Raw genomic sequence first — 18,810 nt, forward strand, 5'->3', positions numbered from 1 at the left:
GTTCCAGAGGGATCGGTGCTGGCTCACGCCACTACCGATTTCGCCTCTTGTGACAAACCGCCGCGCGCTCGGATGCCCGCGGATGGGCCTCCGCATGATCGTTCACAAGAACGCTGGATCGCAGATTTATGCGGAGAGAATTCTTCCTTGTCAAATGAACATAGGAACGCCTTGCGTTCGCCGTTGCTGCAGTACGCTGATGTGTTCAGCAGAAATGATTTGGACCTCGGCCGCACGTCGCTTTTGTCACACCATATTGAAACCGGTGCGGCGCCTCCCGTCTGTATGCACTCTCACCGCATGAGCCCGGCGGAAAGGGAACACGTGCGGGGGGCAGTAGATGAATTGCTGGCGGCGGATATTATTTCGCCGTCCAACAGCCCTTGGGGCGCGCCCGTCATTCTGGTTAAGAAGAAAGATGGTGGTACGAGGTTTTGCGTTGATTTCCGCCGGTTGAACAAAATTTCGGTAGCGGACGCGTACCCCTTACCGAGGATGGATGACTCATTGGATGCTTTATCGGGTGCTAAATTATTTTCCACGCTTGACCTATCCTCAGGGCTTCTGGCAGCTTCCCCTCGATGACGAGTCAAAAGCCAAAACGGCATTCCGCACGCCGCAAGGTCTCTTTGAATTTAATCGGTTGCCGATGGGCCTGAACGCGGCTCCGGCCACGTTCCAGCGGCTCATGGAATTGGTGTTGGCGGGACTGCAGTGGGAAACGTGCCTCATATATCTAGACGATATAATTGTCTTTAGCCGCACGTTCGAGGAACATCTCCAACGCCTTGAGACAGTTTTTCAAAGAATGCGTGCGGCTGACCTTAAGTTTAAACCGAGGAAATGCCACCTTCTGCAACACTCCGTCCGTTACCTGGGTCATATTGTCAGTTCGGACGGTGTATCCACTGACCCTCTGAAAACGAAGTGTGTACGTGAGTGGCCCACACCCACCTCGGTGGGTGATGTTCGGCGGTTTATTGGATTCGCTTCCTATTATCGCCGCTTCGTTAAGAACTTTGCGACGTTGGCAAAACCATTACACGTTCTGACTGGCAAAAATCAAAGGTTTAAATGGGGGGCGGAGGAAGAAAGTTCCTTTATGGCACTTCGGGACCACCTCGCCACGGCGCCTACGTTAGATTACCCAGATTTTTCGCAGCCGTTCATCCTTGATACGGATGCTAGTGATATCGGCATTGGGGCTGTTTTGTCGCAACGTAAGGACGGGGTTGAGAGGGTGGTGGCGTACGGCAGCAGGGTTCTGTCCCCTGCGGAAACGCGATATTGCGTGACAAGGCGGGAACTTTTGGCAATTGTCCATTTTGTTCGATTGTACCGGCCGTACCTGTATTGATGGAAATTCCTGGTCCGCACTGATCATGCGGCTTTGCAATATTCCCTCAAATTGGATCAGCCGTCAGGCCAATTGGCCCGGTGGTTGGAATCGTTACAGGAATTTTCCTTCGATATAACATACCGAAAGGGGGCCCGTCATGCGAACGCTGATGCGCTCTCAAGGCTGCCGCCCGTTCCTCCGTGCACTTGCCTGACGGGCACGCACAGCTGCGCCGCACCGCCCACGTCGCCCTGCCCGGTTATGGGGGCGATAGCGAATGAGGACGACGCAGGGGCGAAAGCGAAGGAGGAGGACCAGCAGGTGTCGGTGGACACCGATGATACCTTACGGCTGCCGCACGCAGTCTGGTTGCGCGAGCAGGAGGCCGATGCCTCGCTGTCTCCACTACGTAAATTGGTTGGGAAACAGAAATTGCAATTGGCGGGCTGGAAGTGGCAGATGTTCCGGGGTAAGTCGGGATTGTTAATGTGTACCAACGGGTTGTCTGACCGACCACGCTTGGTGGTGCCTACTTCGCTTCGCTACGACCTGCTCCGTGCTCTGCATGCTGATAAGTTGATGCACCTCGGCGTCCAAAAGACTGTGGCCGCGATGCAAAAGGATTTTTTCTGGGCCGGTATGACGGCAGACATCAATGATTTTGTCCGCTCGTGCCATGATTGTGCGAAGAGGAAGCCGTCTCGGAACCACTATGTACCACCGTTGCATTCCATTGAAGTGTCCCGTATCAACGAATTAGTGGCTCTCGACATTCTGGGGCCGTTTCCCCCGTCGGCTAGGGGCAATAAATACCTTCTGGTCGGGGTGGAATATTTTTCTCGATGGCCGATGGCCTGGCCTCTGCCCGACCAAACGGCAGCGTCCATCACCGACGCTTTCTTGAACGGGTATGTCATGGACAAGGGGGCACCTGAAAGGCTGCTCACAGATCAAGGCCGGAATTTCTCCTCTAAATTGCTTAGGGAAGTTTGTGATGCGCTAGGTACAAAGAAAGTTCGCACCTCCCCATACCATCCACAAACAGATGGTATGGTGGAACGATTCAACGTACCCTTTCGGCTATGCTTTGTCACACGGTCAGTGAAAAGCAAACCGATTGGGACCTGCACATACCAGGCGTCTTGGCGGCATACCGCATGGTTCCGCACACGTCCACGGGATACTCACCATTTTTTTTATGTATGGCCGTGAAAATGTTCCACCCATCGATGTGCAACTGGGTACGCCGAGTAAACAACCATCCCACTCCCTGCCTGACCACGTGCGTGACTCGCTTGAACGAGTAACGGAGGCGCGAGAGGCTGCCCGGTGTGCGACGGCCCGTGCTCAGGCAAGGAACGAACGGTACGCGCGTCGATCGCATACTCGCATGCCTTGGTCAGTGGGAGACCTGGCGTGGCTCCACTGCCCCCAGGTACCGGCGGGCACATCCCCTAAACTGCACAGGCCATGGCGGGGGCTTGTGACGCTGGTAGATGTTCGGAACTCGCAAAGTATCCGTGTTCAATACGGAAAACGTCGGTGGTATGTTCATTCCTCGCGACTTAAACCCTATGTTGACGCGCGTGTCGGTCCTTCATCCCCAATAGCTGACCTGCCGGGTTCTGCCGGGCCGACTACGCCGCTTGACACGCCCGTTGATCCCAGGGGGGACTGTGTTGTGCCTCCTGCAGATGAACAGGTTCTGAGGGCTGAGGAAGCCCCCGCTGCCCCCCCTCCAACGGGGCCCGCCCTGGACGTGACCAAGCACCAACAACCGACTTCTTCTTCGAGCCTGCCACCTCCTGTCCATCCGGAAGCAAAGCGACCTTGCGCTGGGAGCGGAGAGGGTCCCGCGTCGCGTACGCGGTCGAAATCTCTTCCGTTTCGTTAACGTTTGATCGTTTCGCTGATTTCCCTGTCGTTACTGCGCTGCAGGGGCGCCCTAATGTATGTTGTGATTTTTTTTATTATGGGTGACTGTTTTAAATGTTGTTAAGCGCGGGAACGCCGGTTCACCCTCGAATTGTTAAACGCACCTTGGTGCCCTAATAAGATGTTGCGGAATTGGTTCTTCACCCTTTTCCCAGCCGAGACAGCTAAATTTTTTCACCGGGGGGGGGTGATGAAATAACAGCCATAGAGGGTTCACGTGGGGATTGGCTTGCCGGTCCTGCTTGTAGCCAATAAGGGTTGAGATAGGGACCATGGCCCAGGCGTGATCACGACATGTCATCAGGAGTGATTGGCCTAGCCATTCGGGGCCCCAGCTAATGGGGAGCCGGATGAGGGGCGTGGTCCCGGGATTGACAGGGAACCATCGAGAATGGTCGAAGCTGTCCATGAACGATTGACTGGGGGGATCACGTGACGAAGGTATTAAGAGAGAGTGAGGGAGAACGATCGGGAGCAAACTGAAACTGACAAGAGCAGGGTCACGCGTGGACGGGGGCTCTGGGTGCCACGTGCGCGGTGGGGACTTAGTGCGACGTCTGTCCTCTCTCCGTTGTCTGCCAGCAACGGAGAGTGAGTGAGCAAAGTGTATTGTGGAGTGGAAATAAAAGGACTGATTCCGAAGCCGTCTCAAGAAAGATTATTACAGATGCATGCCGGGTCCAAGCAAAAACATCTGCTGGACTACATAGTGACGGACCAGCGGATGCAAGCCCATGTCCTTGACACCAGGACCTACCGTGGAGCTGATCTCCCCTCTGACCATCGACTAGTCATCTGTAAGATGCGCCTGCCATTCTTCCACTCCGGTGGTGGGTGTACACCCAGGACCCCATTCCAACCTAAAGTGACCTGGTCTCAGTTAGCTGATGAAAGTTGCAAGCGAGAATTTCATCATCGCTTGTGGCTGGGGTTGGCATCGTCCCCCACTCCTCTTGATGTCGAGGGTAAATGGGCGAGGTTTAGGACTGTGACTCATGCAGCTGCAATCGCTGCTTTGGGTACGCGGTCCAGACCTACCCAGAGACCCTGGCTGACGGAGGAGGTGTTCAGGATAGATGAGAAAAAGCGACAGGCCCACTCTCATCGGCTACAACATCCCACGTCAGAGAATGAGGAGGCTTACCGCAGCCTTCGCTCGGAGGTTCGGAGAGCCGTGAGGCGCTGCAAGGATGGGTGGTGGTCGCAGGTTGCTGAGGAGATGGAGTCTGCCTCAGTGGCCCACGATCACAAATCACTATTTAACTCCATCAAAAAAGTAACCTGCAGCGCCACACCTATTACCATCATTAGGGGAATAAACGGTGATCCAATCTCCGACCCCCAGGAGCAAGTTTGCAGATTTGCTGAGCATGTGTGTGAGGTCCTGGGGGAGGGTAAATCCCTCAGCCAGGAAAACATCATAACACAAAGTCGGGATGACCCTTCTGAGGCTGCGGTGCCTCAAATATTGGAAGAAGTCACCCCCTGTGAGTGGCTGGCTGAGGTGCCATCTGTTGAGGAAGTACCAGCGAAATGCTGAGGGAGGGTGGCGTTTGTGCACAGACTGCCCTATATGACATCGTAACAACAGTCTGGAGCACTGGACTGGTTCCGCAGGATTGGAAGGATGCCCTGGTGGTCCCCCTCTTTAAGAAGGGGGACCGCACAGACTGTAACAACTACAGGGGCATCTCACTCCTCAGTGTGCCGGGAAAGGTCCTGGCAAGAATTATTCAACATTGCCTTGCTAGGCACGCTGAGGGAAGGCTTGCGGAGCCCCAATGCGGTTTCAGGAAAGGCGGTCCTGCACAGATGCCATATTTTCTGTCCGTCTGCTACAGCAGAGGTGTAGGGAATTCCAACAAGACCTACATCTCTGCTTTATTGACCTGGTCAAGGCCTATGATACCATCAGTAGGCCTGGGCTCTGGGTTGTTCTTCGTGCTTTCGGAGTCCCTGACCCTCTGCTCACGATCATTAAGGACCTTCATGATGGTGAGCGGGCCCTGGTAAAACTACGTGGCCGGGAGTCAGAGCCATTCCCTGTACACCTTGGGGTGCGACAGGGATGTCTTCTAGCTCCCACATTATTTAACATCTATTCTGACCACGTAGTTTGTGAAGCCTTCAATAGCTGTACCGGGGTAATTTCCCTTTGGTACAGATATAATGGGAGGCTGATCGATGCCCGGGTGCGATCAAGGGATGGCTCCCTATTGGTCAACCACGTTATTTATGCCGATGATTTGGTAATAGCTGCACATTCAGAGGAGGAGTTGGAGACGCTGCTGCTGACACTCGAGCGTGCCACTAAGAGGTGGGGCCTTACCATCAGCCCCACCAAAACTAAGCACCTGCCTGGGTATTTTGTACCATCGGACACTCCACCCCCACAACTCCCAATCGGTGATGGGGCAGTTGTGGAGAGAGTAGAGAGTTTTCCATACCTGGGCAGTGTGCTTATGACCGACTTCAGTTTAACAGCAGAGGTCTCACTCCGAATCAGTCGAGCGGAAATATATTTTCATCGGTTGCGTAATGCTGTGTGGAAGCTAACTGGTCTGTCGCTCCGCACGAAGCTTCAGGTCTTCTCGGCCACAGTCATTCCCTCCCTTCTCTACGCTTGTGAAACGTGGACCCCCCTAATGGAGCATCTTCGCCGGTTAGAAACATTTAGGCTGGGCTGCCTACGATCCATCCTGGGTTTATCCAGGCTGGATTGTGTGAGGAGCTCACAAATCCTTGAAAGATCTGGGCAAAGTCCCATCGGTGAGTTCCTCCTGCAGGCAAGGCAACGTTGGCTGGGTCATGTAGCCCGCATGCCCAGCCACCGCATGCCTAAACAGCTTTTGTTCGGCCGGATCGAGGGGGCTAAATGGGCGCGGCACGGGCTATAGAAGAGATGGAGTGATGTGGTACAGGAGGACGTGGAGCTGAGTGGACTTGCCGATGACTGGTACCAGCGGTGTCAAAATCAGCCTCTGTGGAGGAGGCTCGTGAAGGACGCTACTGGGCAGTTGGAGGCAGTCGCCCTCCAACATCAACGGAGGGCGGAGGAGCGACGCTCACAACAACGAGCGGAGCACCGGGTGGCTAAAGCACAGCAAGTTGGCACAGTAGGGGGCACAGGTGGTGCATCAGCCAGTCATCTCGGTCATCTCAGTCAGTCGACCCGTGGCACCTGGGTCTGCCCCATGATCTCCTGCCAGCGGGCGTTCTACACTTCACGTGGCCTCAAGGTGCACATGGCCTGGCACAAGCGTTGTGGTGACTTCACCGCCACTTAGTGGCGAATGGCGGTTGTTGTTGTTGGTGGTGGAGCTGTGTGTCAGTGTGTGTGTGGTGGAGATGTGTGTCAGTGTGTGTGTGGGGGGAGTAGGGAGCGGTGGTGCAGCGGTTAGCGCACTGCGCTACGAATCCGGCGACCCGTTTTTAATTCCCGCTCACGGCCAACACCAGTGACGGTTATCTGGACCAGTCCTGGGCTTCCTCTAGGTCCACTCAGCCTAAAATTATTACCTGAGGCAAAGGCGGCCGGGCGTGGTGCTGGGCACCCACCACCCCCTCGTGTGCCGTACCGGCCTTCATAGGTGCTCGCTAACAGCACTTGCTCCTCCAGTCTGTTAAGGCTACACGGGGGATCTTTGTCTTTGTGTCGTGGCGCAGTGTTTAGGACTCGCTCACATCTCGATTCCCGCTCGCAGCCAAAATTGGCGACGAACAATCCGAACCGGTCCCGAGCCTCGTCGAGGTCGACTCAGCCTTAAATGAGTAGCCTGGTGCGGTGTGTAAAAAAGAAAAAAGAAACACGTAATTTTTTTTTTAGAACCCATCTGTACTGCGTTGGCACATGCTCCCTGCTCGTGTGCCGTGCTCGCACATAGCACGTGCAACCAGTGGCATATGAATGGCTATGCGAGTGGGCTCGATGTGATCTCCCTTGGCCTGGTTACGCAGGAGGATGTGGGTTCGACCCCGGACCCTGACGATGCCTGTCGTATGTTTGGCGGTCGCGAGTGGTGGGAATTCTCTCCGAGCCTGCTTGTTCTGCCCTCTACATTTGTAAACACGAGGAGCTGTCACGTGTGGCCACCAGTAGAGCGAACAGCTCGGCGGGCTTTGCTCGTCGATGCCAATGCCGGAGTGAGTGAATGTGTGTGAGTGAATGTGTGTGAGTGAATGTGTGTGAGTGAATGTGTCTACGTGTGTAAACGTGTGAATGAATGCGTTGGTGAATGCGGGCGTGAGTGAACCTGTGCGTGATTGCGTGTTTACGTGAGCGAACGTTCGATTTGAATGCGTGAGTGAATGCGGGCGTGAGTGAATACGTGAGTGAAATACGTGTGTATGTGAGTGAATGCGTTAGCGAATGCGGGAGAGTGAATGTGTGCGTGATTGCGTGTTTACGTGAGCGAACGTGCGATTTGAATGCGTGAGTGAATGCGGGCGTGAGTGAATACGTGAGTGAAATACGTGTGTATGTGAGTGAATGCGTTGGTGAATGCGGGCGCGAGTGTATGTGTGAGTGAATGCGTGTGTATGTGAGTGAATGTGTTGGTGAATGCGGGCGTGAGTGAAAGTGTGAGTGAATGCGTGTGTATGTGAGTGAATGCGTTGGTGAATGTGGGCGTGAGTGAAAGTGTGAGTGAATGCGTGTGTATGTGAGTGAATGCGTTGGTGAATGTGGGTGTGAGTGAACGTGTGAGTGAATACGTGTGTATGTGAGTGAATGCGTTGGTGAATGCGGGCGTGAGTGAATGTGTGCGTGATTGCGTGTTTACGTGAGCGAACGTCCGATTTGAATGCGTGGGTGAATGCGGGCGTGAGTGAATGTGTGAGTGAACGCGTGGGCGTGAGTGAATGCGTGAGTGAACGCGTGAGCGATAGTGAATGCGTGAGTGAATGTGGGCGTGAGCGAATGCGTGAGTGAATGTGTGAGCGAATGCGTGAGTGAACGCGTGCGCGTGGCCGTTGCGCGTGAACGTGCGCACGCGAGCGACGAGGCACGTGCGCGTTCGTGTAACGCGAACTGTTCAATTGGATTTGAAAATAAACACGCGCCGTGCGTGTGAACACGGCAGACAAACCCCGCCCCACCCCCCCCCCCCGCACAATGATTATGCCGAACGACCCGGGTCACGGTGTTTATTCGCCGCGTTCACAAACGTAATTGCGCGAGTCTTGCGGGTCGCCCTGTGGGGACTTGTCGCTACCGACGTGGCAATTACCCCGTGCACATTTTCCAACTTGCTCCGCCGCGCGAACCACCCTCCCCTCCATCCGCCCTCGGTATTTAAACCGGACGAGAGACAATTTGCATTCGCTCGCGATCGGCGCGCCGAGTACAACGGGCGAGACCCGGGAGCCCCCCGCTCGCCACGACGACCAGACGATGGGTCTTTGTGAATAATCATCATTTCGTGACTCTTAAAGTCGTTCGCTCCACGTCATGCACGGGCCGCTGTCTCTAACAGTGGGTGGAGGTGGTGGGACCTCGCCAGCGAAACAAAACAAGAAGGGCCATCATTTTTTTTTCCTTCCGAATTCGGTACCCAAACACAAACAAAAACACAAAATCAACGTTTTTGGGTTAGATCGCGTTTTTTATAAATGTGTCGTAACCCTCCACCACCCGACACGGCCAATCAGCAAAAAAGTGTCACGTTGACAAAAGATAAATAGTTCACTGCTTTAGCCCACCGGTGTATTGAAGCGTGAAACCACAACATTTACAATTTTTGAGTACGACGTTTCGCTGGTAATTGCATCCAGCATCATCGGGCAATTCGCCAGAATGGCGAGGCTCTGCTCTTGCTCCCGGTCTTAAATAGAGCAGCAGCAGAAGCAGGGTGACGTCATCATTTAACTCATCAGGTGCAACGATTTGAGGCGGAGGGGAGGGGAGGGTTATTGCAATTATATACTAGATTATGAATAATATTGGTCGCGAAAGCCTACGTGTTAAACCAACAAAAACACACAAGCTCCCTGTGGCGAGACGTCGGGTCCCCGAATCGATAACGGCCACGAAGCAATCCCTGAGAAGAAGAAGAAGACGAGCTGCATGGTTGCCGTGCTGTGCTCGTGACGCCGGCGGTGTGCTGCAGAGGGCAATGCATTGGGCACGCTTCGTTCGCGTGACAGCTTTATGCAATGGGGGTGTCGTGTGGCGGAGGGTTTACGACACACAATTTGCTTACACCCCCCCCCCCCTATTATTGGTGGCGACAGCCGACACGTGTTCAGTGTGTCACACCGTGTGTGAGACATACACGGTGCATGTGTAGTGGTGACGCGCGCTGACAGTGATGGATCGTGGGGCAGCGCGTGGTGATTGGTCGACTAGGGTGGGTGCTCACATCGCGGTCCGCATAGGCTCCGTCTCCTCGGGAGCGGAGGGCTATATAAGGCGGTGCGCGCGGGCGCTCGGGGAGTTGGTGACCAGTGAAGACGGAAGACGGAGGAGGAAGAGATAGGGCCCTGAGACCCCTAGTCCCGCTGTCCTTGTAAGGACCGGGGCCCTGTGTGGCTCAGAGGTGGGACCTTGGGACCCGGGGCCGGACGTCTGTGTGAGGGCCGGGCCGCGGGACCCAGTGGTCGTGACCCATACCCAAGCTGGGGTGGGTCTGTAGGTTCCCCCGGATGCTACGGGGCTGGAATGCCTGTGTGTGTGTAGCCGGGTGGAACGTGTAGCGTGAGCTGTAGTAACCACACGTGTTATTGTGGCAAAGACAAGTGTTAATAAAGTGTGCTTCCCGTCAAGTGGTCTCCCGCCGTAATTTACAATATTACACATGCGTCACTCGTGGCATGAGTAACGTGCACACACACAGAGACAGACACACACACACACACACAACACACAACACACACAAAGATCCCCCTATAGCCTTAACAGACTGTAGGGGCAAGTGCTGTTAGCGAGCACCTATGAAGGCCGGAACGGTACCCAGTGGCGATGTTTACACACCGCACCAGGTACTCATTTAAGGCTGAGTCGACCTAGGGGAGGCCCAGGACCGGTTCAGATAATCGTCACTGGTGTTGGCCGTGAGCGGGAATCGAACCCGGGTCGCCAGGTTCATAGCGCAGCGCGCTAACCGCTACACTACCGCTCCCCACACAACACACACAACGTGCACACACACACAGACACACACACACAACGTGCACACAGACAAACACACACACAACACACACAACGTGCACACACACACAGACACGCACACAACGTACACAACACACACAACGTACACACAGACACACACACAACGTGCACACACACACACAGACACACACACAACGTACACAACACACACAGACACACACACAACGTACACAACACACACAACGTACACACACACAGACACACACACAACGTGCACACACAGACACACACACACACAACTTGCACACACACACACACACAACGTGCACACACACACACAACGTGCACACACACAACACACACAACATGCACACACACACACCTGTAGCGGAGTGTGAGACTGGCTGTAAGGGGCTGGAGGGGGCTAATCTCTCCCCCCCCCCCGCTCCCTACCACCTGCTCAAGGCTGAGCCCCCCTTTCTAATTGATTTTCGTCATCAGCCATGATCAATCCACTGCTGGATTAAGGCCTCACTCACCCGTCGCCATCTCTCATGGCCCTTCATGCGATGACAATCCACTTGGCACGCAAAGATTATTTCATCACTCCATCTCCCCCCGTGCAAGGCCCCTCCACCCCTCCCCTCGCCTCGGTCGCATTCCGTTCCTCTGTTACCACTCTGTCATTATTCTTGACCAAACTTGTTACGCTCGAGTAAAAAAAAAATGCTCTGCAGCATTTGCTTGTATACAAACACACATATAGACTGTATATCTACACACACTCGTTAGACTGTGTATCTACACACACACATAGACTGTATATCTACACACACACATATAGACTCATTCCGTTTAGCTTCTAACTTTTGTTTCACGTTCCTCGCGTGACAAAATACCAATTGCACAACTTGGGGAAAAAAGCAGAAATGCGTATTTTAAAAACCATTAAGACGCGATATTATAATAATAATTAAAATAAATAATGTTACTAGTGGCATAACCTACGCATGTGCACGGAGTTCAGCTTCAATTATAAAGTAAATTTTAAAACAACACATTCGCCAGTAGTTCTGTGATGCCGCCTTCCGTGGGCCCTCCTCTACACACGAGGTGACGCCTCGTGCTCAGCGAGAGTTGCGAGTGGATTCTGCGACTCGTGACGGTGACAGCACAAACATCGGCGCTGCTTTTGCTGCTGCGTCGGCAGCCGTGCGTCAGCAAAACTAACAACAACAACAACAAAAACCACTCGTAACACATCCGTGAATAACACCGCGGCCTTGAAAGCACACTTATATAACACGACAGGCGACGTTTTTGGTAATGGCCCTCATTCATAGCACTTACACAGAAGGGGCCAGGTTCGGACCTGGCCTCTCCATGTAGGTAAAGATTGCAAGAACGAGACTAAGATGGCGAGTGATCGCTGACACGTGGCAGGTTCAAGTTCATGGGGGACACTGACGAGATCGTTCTGACCATTGCGTGTCGATTGTTCGTTCTCTCTTTTTTCCAATGCTGCATCCTTTTCTCTGCCCTATCTGCCCCCACCCCAGAGTCAGTGGCGTTCATCTCCCGTTTGCTGCCTCGAGCCGGCGGTGCGAGTATGCCCACAGGGCAACCGCTGTTGACTTCCCCACAAAGTGGTACTCGTTTTACAAACCCCCTCGGGATGATGGGCTGAGTCAATCACGACCAACACAAATTTTTAATTCGCATCCTTCGGATTGTGTTTGTGGCTGCGAGTAAATCGATGTGGGTGTGTGTGTGTGAGATTGCTGTTGTGTCGGGAGCGGTGGCGCAGCGGATAGCGCGTTGCGTTACGAACCTGGCGAGTGATACAAGTTCGATTCCCGCTCACGGCCCACATCGGTGACGATTTATTTGAACGGGAACTGCGCCTCCCCAAGATCGACTCAGCCTCAAATGAGTAACCTGGTGCGGTGTGTTAACGTCGCCACTGGGGAGACAAAGGCGGTCGGGCCTGGTGCTGGCCCACCCACCCCCTCGTGTGCCGTGCCGGCCTTAATAGGTGCTCGCTAACAACACTTGCCCCAACAGTCTGTCAAAAGCGACACGGGGGGTATTTGTCGTTGTGTATTGAGCGGCGCGGATGGGAATGTGGGTGGATGTGTGTGCATGTATGGGTTGAGGATCTTTGATGGTGGTGGTGGTTAAACAGCATTTGAGATCGTTACCCCGCTCTATAGCTCAGACACCTGGTCGGGTACTGCAGGCAGAATGACAGGAAACTGTTTTTGCTCTGCGATTTAATGTTTTATTGTTGATGCTATATATTTACATAGAAACATGCATACACACCCACATATATATTTAAGATACATTTGCAATAAGTATTTTTCCCCCACACAAAGACAAAGATCCCCGAATGGATTGAACAAACTGCTGGGGCAATCTAAATTTGAATCTAGATTTGACGTTTTGGGGAAAGTGCTGTGAGCGAGCAGCAGATATGAAGGCCGGAACGGTGCACGAGGGGGTAGGTGGCCAACACCACGCCCGGCTGCCTTTGTCTCTCAAGTGGCCATGTTTACATATCGCACCAGGTACTAGCGGAGGCCCAGAACCGTGTCCGATACTCGTCACCGGCATTGGCCCATGAGCGGGAATCGAACTCGAGTCGCCGGCTTTCTCAGCGCAGTGCGCTGACCGCTACACCACCGCCCCCCCACCCATACAACAACAACAACCGCCATTCGCCACTAAGTGGCGTTGACGTCACCACGACGCTTGTGCCAGGCCATGTGCACCTTGAGGCCACGTGAAGTGTCGAACGCCCGCTGGCAGACCCAGGTGCCACGGGTCGACTGACCGAGATGAATGAGATGACTGGGTGATGCACCACCTGTGCCCCATACTGTGCCAACTGGCTGTGCTTAAGGCACCCGGCGCTCCGCTCGTTGTTGTGAGCGTCGCTCCTCCGCTCTCCGTTGTTGTTGGAGGGCGACTGCCTCCAACTGCCCAGTAGCGTCCTTCACGAGCCTCCTCCACAGAGGCCGATCTTGACACCGCTGGTACCAGTCATCGGCAAGTCCACTCAGCTCCACGTCCTCCTGTACCACATCACTCCATCTCTTCTCTAGCCCGTGCAGCGCCCGCTTAGCCCCCTCGATCCGGCCGAACAAAAGTTGTTTAGGCATGCGGTGGCTGGGCATGCGGGCTACATGACCCAGCCAACGCAGCCTTGTCTGCCGGAGGAGCTCACCGATGGGACTTTGCCCAGATCTTTCAAGGATGTGTGAGCTCCTCACACAACCCAGCCTGGTTAAACCCAGGATGGATCGTTAGGCAGGCCGGCCTAAATGTTTCCAACCGGCGAAGATGCTCCATTAGGGGGGTCCACGTTTCGCAAGCGTAGAAAAGGGAGGGAATGACTGTGGCCGAGAAGACCTGAAGCTTCGTGCGGAGCGACAGACCAGGTAGCTTCCACACAGCGTTACGCAACTGATGAAAATATATTGCCGCTCGACTGATTCGGAGTGAGACCTCTGCTGTTAAACTGGAGCCGGTCATAAGCGCACTTCCCAAGTATGGGAAACTCTCCACTCTATCCACTACTGCCCCATCGCCGATTGGGAGTTGTGGGGGTAGAGTGTCCGATGGTACAAAATACCCAGGCAGGTGCTTAGTTTTGGTGGGGCTGATGGTAAGGTCCCACCTTTTAGTGGCACGCTCCAGTCTCAGCAGCAGCGTCTCCAACTCCTCTTCTGAATGAGCAGCTATTACCAAATCATCGGCATACATAACGTGGTTGACCAATAGGGTGCCATCCCTTTATCGCACCCGGGCGTCGGTCAGCCTCCCATTATATCTGTACCAGATGGAAATTCCCCCGGTACAGCTATTGAAGGCTTCACGAACTACGCAGTCGAAATAGATGTTAAATAATGTGGGAGCCAGAGGACATCCCTGTCGCACCCCAAGGTGTACAGGGAAAGGCTCTGACTCCTGGCCACGTAGTTTTACCCGGGCCTGCTCACCATCATGAAGGTCCTTAATGATCGTGAGCAGAGGGTCAGTGACTCCGAAAGCATGAAGAACAACCCAGAGCCCAGGCCTACTGATGGTATCATAGGCCTTGACCAGGTCAATAAAGCAGAGATGTAGGTCTTGTTGGAATTCCACACACCCACACACACCCACACACACCCACACACACACCCACACACCCACACACACACACCCACACACACCCACACACACACACCCACCGCTCCCCCCACACACACACCCACACACACGCCCACACACCCACACACGCCCACACACCCACACACCCACCCACACACACACCCACACGCCCACACACACCCACACACACACGCGCGCGTGCGAGAGTGTGTGTGAGTGTGTGTGAGAGCGCGTGGTCACTACAGAGCTCTTCGAGATTCATTGTCGTGGCTGTAGAGGCGACGCGGGCGGGGGGGGGGTCACGCGGGGTCAACTATTATTACCAGAGAGGTGTTCGTTCAGTAATGCGGTCATAAACACGACCGGGGTTTGATCTACGACTTTGGGAGAGCGCTAAAGAAACTGTGTGGTTGTTGTTTTTCTCCAGTGATTGTTTCTCTCGGCTCGCTGCGTGCGGTGAGCTCTGTTGATCGCCCTATTGATTGTAACCAGAGTTCCTATGAGCGCGCGACGCGCTTCCTCTTGGCTAAAGTATCCATTGACAAATACCGTTGCCTGGAAATGCTCGCATTGCTCGTTTAGCTGAGGGCGCAGCCCTGCAATTCGCTTGCTCGCGTCACCTTGAGGGAGCTCTATCGAGGAATTGGCCTACTCTTCCAGGCTGGCTAGGCGTGGGAGTTGACACTCCACCACGCGCGCCCTGCCGATGCACTCACTGTGGCTACGCGTTTACACTACAGCAGAGGTCCCCAACCCCCGGACCGTGACCTGTTAGGAACCGGGCCGCACGGCAGGAGGTGAGAGCGGTGAGTGCGCGCGTGGTCCCCCGCCCCCGTTGTTTTATAATTCACCACTTCCGTCCGCGCCTCTTTCCCGCACTGCGCACTCGTCACAGTCACAGTGTTGGTAAGCCCACAAGCTCTAACCCCGAGTAGCCACGATGAGTAAAACACAAACGTCGCCGCTGGAGAGCTTCTTTGAAAAGGGAGAAAGACCCAATGGTGACCCCCCCCCCCACCGGTCCGTGAAAAAAATGTGTTCTACAAAACCAGTTCCTGGTGCCAAACAAGTTTGGGACCGCTGCACCACAGGATGGATGGAGACTGCTGGGGATATTGCAAGCCCGCTGGCGGTGTTGGTGGTGGTGGTGGCGATGGACTTGGCCTGTATGCCAGCACTGTGGGGGCAGCGAGGGTTGGTGGATCACCGCACACATGTTGAGAAGCTCCCTTCCCGTGGGCTTCGAGGAGGTTGCCGTGGTCTGGCTCGCTCCCAGAATGCGGTGCGGCGAAGTGTGCCCTCACATCATCTGGCCCTTCTGCATGGGATCGAGTGTTGCCCCCTCGCGTGCGTCGGTTTTCTCCGCGGTTTGCTGCCACGCGTCTAATAAGCCCTTCACTAATTGGCTGAAAACATCTGAATATATAGAGAATTGCAGAGCATATTGTTGGCGCCAGCTCACTGCCCAGCAGCCTTCCAGCTCGTGCCTGTGGTTCCTCAGCGATTGTGAAATGCAATTTGTATGAACGACGCTCTGCTATATATAAAAAAAACGTATCATTAGACCATTATTTGTAATTCCAACTGCCGCGCTGGGAAATGAAATCGATACGGCGACCTCTGGGTTATAAGTCCAGGCTGGTAACCATTTACGCCAGGTCAGTGTGCATATCGCCTGCGTAATGGCTGTATAATTGCCAGCATATCTCCAGCGCGTGGCTGAAGCGTGGTCAACCCCCACGACCTTCATCCAGCAGCGGAGTGACACGGGACTCTGCGTGACTCATTGCGAGCGAAGGCAGCATTCATTCAAACAGATGAACGTGAACAGTAGCCGGAAAGGTGGCGTCAGAGATGCGTAATGCTTGAGCCACAATCAAAAGGTAATGATTTCAAATCCCGGTTCCAGAGTTGTTGACGCAACCTTGCCTCCTCCTGGAGTCGTTGGAATTCGGTACCCACTTTGTGTGTCGTTCACAGTGTCCTATGGATATACTGGTCTCCGTCACAGGAATGGGGAATTTCCACAACTGTCTCAAGGCAGCCGATGGAAATTTCAGCGGAGACGCATTTCCCGTTTGGAGCAGAGACCCTGGCAAATGATTCGGCTGAGCAGCTGTGGTTCTGATTGTGTGGGCGAGTATGCATGCCTGTTGATGAGAGTCGAAGATTGCACCCGGAGCTTTCTCTTAGCCGGAGCTGATCGGGACTGAGCACCGGAAAAGAAAAACAACTTTCGCGCGTGGAAGGAGGAGGTGGTAGGTGCGGGATCCGAGGAGTTGGGAGATCAGATAAAAGGAATGATGATCATAATTTAAGAATAGGTTTTACCCTTTCTGGCAATGAAACAGTTGTGTTGAGATGTTAAAACGCCAAACAGAAACATTTTGCAAGGAATAATGTCTGTCAATGCAGACATGATCGTTGTTTGTGCTGTTCGCCCTTTGGCGTCCTCTGTTTGAGACGAGGCTCTAAAGAAAGCCGTCTCTGGTATGGACCAATCAGTGTCAAGGACAATGCACAAACTACCAGAGCATGTTTTGTGATTGCATGTTCACCACAAGTACATTATGGTTAACGCAGACATGGTTCCTTACACAAGGTTTCTGTTTGGTGGTTTAACATCTGAACACAACTGTTTTATTTCCAGAACGGGGACAACCTATTCTTATATTTGATACTGGCAAGACAAGTCCCATGATGATGATCATGATGATGACCGAACCCTGCAAGTGTGATGTATGATGATGATGATTATTTCTAGATTTGAAGTTTCCGTGACTGCAAGGATCCATACTCTTTGTTTTTTTTCGGTAAAGTCACGTAGGTAAAAAACTAAATAATGTAGTTGTTTTCATATTTATTTATTTTATTTTGATTTTTTACCTACGTGACTTTACCGAAAAAAACTAAGATGATGATTATGATGGCGGTGGTGATGATGAGGATGATGATGATGCGTGTGGTTTTGGCCGTGACACCCGCTTTGTGCATCCTAGCTGACCTCGTAAGCGCTCGCTCACATAATTAACCCCAACAGCATTGAGCATCTATACGGGAGATGTATAAAGGCGATATGGGGCATATGTAAAGTGTTGGCCTTGAGTAGACGTGTGTGTGTGTGTGAGACTCGGGGACTCGAGTTTGATTCCCGCTGACAGCCAACACCATGGACGATTATCTAGACCGGCTCTGGGCATCTCTTAGGTCGACTCAGTCTCAAATGAGTACCTGGTGCGGTGTGTAAACATCCCCACTAGGGAGACAAAGGCGGCATGGCGTGGTGCTGGCCACCCATCCCCTGGTGCGCTGTGCCAGGCTTCACAGGTTCTCGCTAACATCACTTTCCTTAAATTATGTTAAGGCTATATGGGGGATCATTGGCTTTGGTTTGTCTTTGGCTTGTCTTTGCATGAGCGTGTGAGCGGATGTGTGTGTGTGGGTGATCTCTGTTTGATGATAATGATCGTGGCGATAAAACCGTTTGTAGATGCACCATCATCAACATGGTCATCATCACCACCATCAAAGTGTACACCACTACCATCATCACCACCACCACCTCCGATTAGCACGCTTGGTTACCTCCGATGCGAAAGCAGTTCGGCGTGCATACATACATCATCGTGATCACGTGTCAACTCTACAACACAGCTGGCAGACGGAATGCGGCAATGGTGAAGATGTAGTTTGGGTCAAGGGCGCTGGCCGAACGCCGCCAAGCATCGGGACAGAAGCGAGTCGAAGACGCGAGCGTAAATTACAAAGAGCTCCCTCGCTCGAGCCGAATCCGTGCCAAGCAACAAATTATGATCGGCGCGGGGAGCTCTCTCTCTCTCTCGGCTGCCGGCGGCTCTTACAGAGACACCTTCCCCGTGCTGCCACATCGTCCTTGAGTCCACGTAATTTACCGAGGCAAAGTTGCTAATCAGCCGCTAATTGCTGCTGCTGGATCTGACGCCCCGGAACCGAGGCGCCGGAGAGTTGTCAACCCTCCACCCCCCCCCCCCCCCCGACGTGCACACCCACGGAGCGCGACGCGACGAATGTGGATGGGATTTTTAAGGGGGGTGGGGGGGTGGGAGATTCGTGTGTGGGGTGGCCGTCTTTCTTGTCTCTTGCGTGCGAGTGCGGGGAGCGGTGGCGCAGCGGTTAGCGCCGCTGCGCCACCGCTGCCCGGCGAGCCGAGTTCGATTCCCGCTCACGGCTGAGTCGAGCGAGGGCCTCCTACCCCCCCGTGTGCCGTGCCGGCCTTTATAGGTGCCACTCGCTA

This window comes from Lampetra planeri, chromosome 1, assembly GCF_965212315.1.
Source record: "Lampetra planeri chromosome 1, kcLamPlan1.2.h2, whole genome shotgun sequence".
NCBI lineage: Eukaryota > Metazoa > Chordata > Hyperoartia > Petromyzontiformes > Petromyzontidae > Lampetra > Lampetra planeri.